Source organism: Penaeus chinensis, chromosome 42 (genome assembly GCF_019202785.1).
Source record: "Penaeus chinensis breed Huanghai No. 1 chromosome 42, ASM1920278v2, whole genome shotgun sequence".
NCBI lineage: Eukaryota > Metazoa > Arthropoda > Malacostraca > Decapoda > Penaeidae > Penaeus > Penaeus chinensis.
The window spans coordinates 7,537,474-7,539,973 of record NC_061860.1 but is presented as its reverse complement, the minus strand read 5'-3'; the positions used below and the strand labels follow the sequence as shown (position 1 = coordinate 7,539,973).

The 2,500-nt window shown below is 47.4% G+C and overlaps 1 protein-coding gene across 1 annotated transcript in view; it reads right to left on the bottom strand.

Moving 5' to 3' along the window:
- LOC125047903 (Down syndrome cell adhesion molecule-like protein Dscam2) overlaps positions 1–2,500 on the bottom strand; it is a 372,111-nt gene that overhangs the window by 368,199 nt on the left and 1,412 nt on the right. The gene's annotated exons all lie outside the window — the stretch shown is intronic.

Sequence of the window (2,500 nt, the reverse complement as noted above, 5' to 3'; positions counted from 1 at the left end):
ATTGCTGTTATTATCATACACAACAACTTTTGATTCATATCGCTAATACATGATTTTACCCGCACTCCTTATTTGCGCTGAAAACAGTCCTTAGAAATTAAAAAAAAAAGACAAGCTACATTTATCTTTGAGTAAACAGTGTGATCGCCTAAGTACCCCCGCTACGGGGAAGAAATCCTTTTTTTCCCGGTGTTTTTACAAATTACTCCCCTTTCCCCCTCCCTTTTCCCCCCTCTCCCCCTTCATTCTTTATCAATTCCCCAAACCCTACTTGGGTAAGGGAGTGAGAGAGAGAAAGAGAAAGAGAGAAAGAGAGAGAGAGGAGAGAGAGAGAGAGAGAGAGAGAGAAAGAGAGAGAGAGAGAGAGAGAGAGAGAGAGACGATAGAGTGACAAAAAATGAAAGAGAGATAGCCAGAAAGATAAAGTGTGGGTTATTATACCCCTCCCCTAATCCGTTACCCGAGGTCTCCCACCTCCCTCCCTCCTACCCTCCTAACTTCCCCCCCTTTTTCCCCCCCCCCCTCCCCCTCCCCCTTTCCCCCTTCACCTCCCTCCCCCAAAACCCCCTCCCCAAATTTTTGACCCCTCACGCCCCTCCCCCCCCCTTTCCCCACCCCCCTCCCCCCCTCCCTCCTCCACCCCCCCAACCCTTTCCCCCTACCCCCCTTCCTCCCCCCCTCCCCTCCCCCCCCCCCCCCCCCCCCCCCCCCCCCCCCCCCCCCCAACTACCCTCCCTCCCCCACCCCCCTTCAAAACCCCTATCCCGACCCCCCCCCCTCCTTCCTTCCTTCCCCCCCCGTCCACCCCCTCACAACCCAAAATCCCCTAGCCTAACCCCCCTTTCCCTCGCTCCCTAAACCCCTCCTTCCCCCTTTCTTCCCTCCCCCCTCTCTCAACCCCCTTCATAACCCTATCCCCCTTTCCCCAACCCTCCTTCTCCCCCTCCTTAACCCCTCCTTCCCTCCCCCCCCCCTCCACCCCTCAACTCCTCCCTACCCTCCCTCCCTCCCTCCCCAACCCCTCCCCCCCCCCCCTCCCCCTCCCCTCCCCCCCACCCTAATCCGTCTTCCCTTTTCGCGCGTCCTCTTGACCCTCCCTGATTGATGGTTGCTGTGAAGGGGTGACTTTCTTCTTTTCTTCTATGCACTCTGAATTATCTCCTTTTTTCTTTCTTTCTTCCTTTCTTTCTTTTTTTCTTTTCTTTTTTTTCCTACCTCTGTCTCTAGTTTTTTTCTTTTCCTTTTTTCTTTATTTTTTTTAATTTCCTTTTTTCTTTCTTCTATCGTGTCTATATGTATTCGTTTTATTCATTCTATCTATTCTGTTTCATATTTATTGGTTTATTGATCTATTTTCTATTTGTTTGTTTGTAGTTCTGACTGTTCTTATTTCTTCCTTTTCTTCTTTCCGTTTTTCCTACTTTCGTCATTCCTTTTTCCTTTTTTTCTCTTTCATCATTTATTTCTCATTTTCTTTTTTTTTTTTTTTATTTTTTTCTTTTTGTTATCTTACTTTACCCTTGTTGTTATATAAAAACGTTTGAAAGACAATGAACGAAAAAGAGGTGGGGGAGAAATGCGATGATGAGAGTAAAAAGAAGAGAGAGAGAGGAAGGGGAGAGAGAGAGAGAGAGAGGAAAGAGAGAGAGAGAAGAGAGAGAAGAGAGAGACAAGAGAGAGAGAGAGAAGAAGAGAGAGAGAGAGAAGAGAGATAGAGGAGAGGAAAAACAAAGAGAGAGAGAGAGAAGAGAGAGAGAGAGGGAAAGAGAGAGAAGGAGAGAGAAGAGGAGAGAGAGAGAGAAAACAAAGAGAGAAGAGAAGAGAAGAGAGAGAAGAGAGAAAAGAGAGGAAGAAGAGGGAGGGGGGAAAGAGAGGAGAGAGAAGACAAAGAGAGAAAAGAGAGCGAGAAAAGAAGAGGAGGGGATTTAAACAAAGAGGAAAAAGAGAGAGAGAGAAAAAAAGGAGAGAGAAAGGGGGGTGAAAAAAAGAGAGAGAAGAGAGAAAGAAAGAGAGAGAGAGAAGAAGGGGAGAGAAGAGAGAAAAAAAAGAGAGAAAAAGAGAGAGAGAAAAAAAAACAAAGAGAGAGAGAGAGAAAGTGAGAGAAAGAGAGAGAGACGACAGAGTGACAAAACAATGAAAGAGATATAGCCAGACAGATAAAGACCAGATTTGGGAGACAGACGCAAACAACACGCAGCAAAAAAACAAACAGGCAGACAGACAGATAAAGAGAGAAATAGACAAAGACAAAGAAAGGCATTCATGCTTGGCATCTCTCTCTCTCCTTCCCCCCTCCCCTCCCCCCCTGTTTTTCCTCAGCTGCATAAACTTTTCCCCTCACTCTCTTGCCCCTCCTCCCCCCTTCCCCTCTTCCCCCTACCCTCTCTCTCCATTCTCCTTACCCTGTGTACTCATTCCTCTCTCTCTCTCTCTCTCTCTCTCTCTTTCTCTCCCTCCTCCTCTCTCTCTCTCTCCTCCTCTCTCTCTATTCCCATCCTCC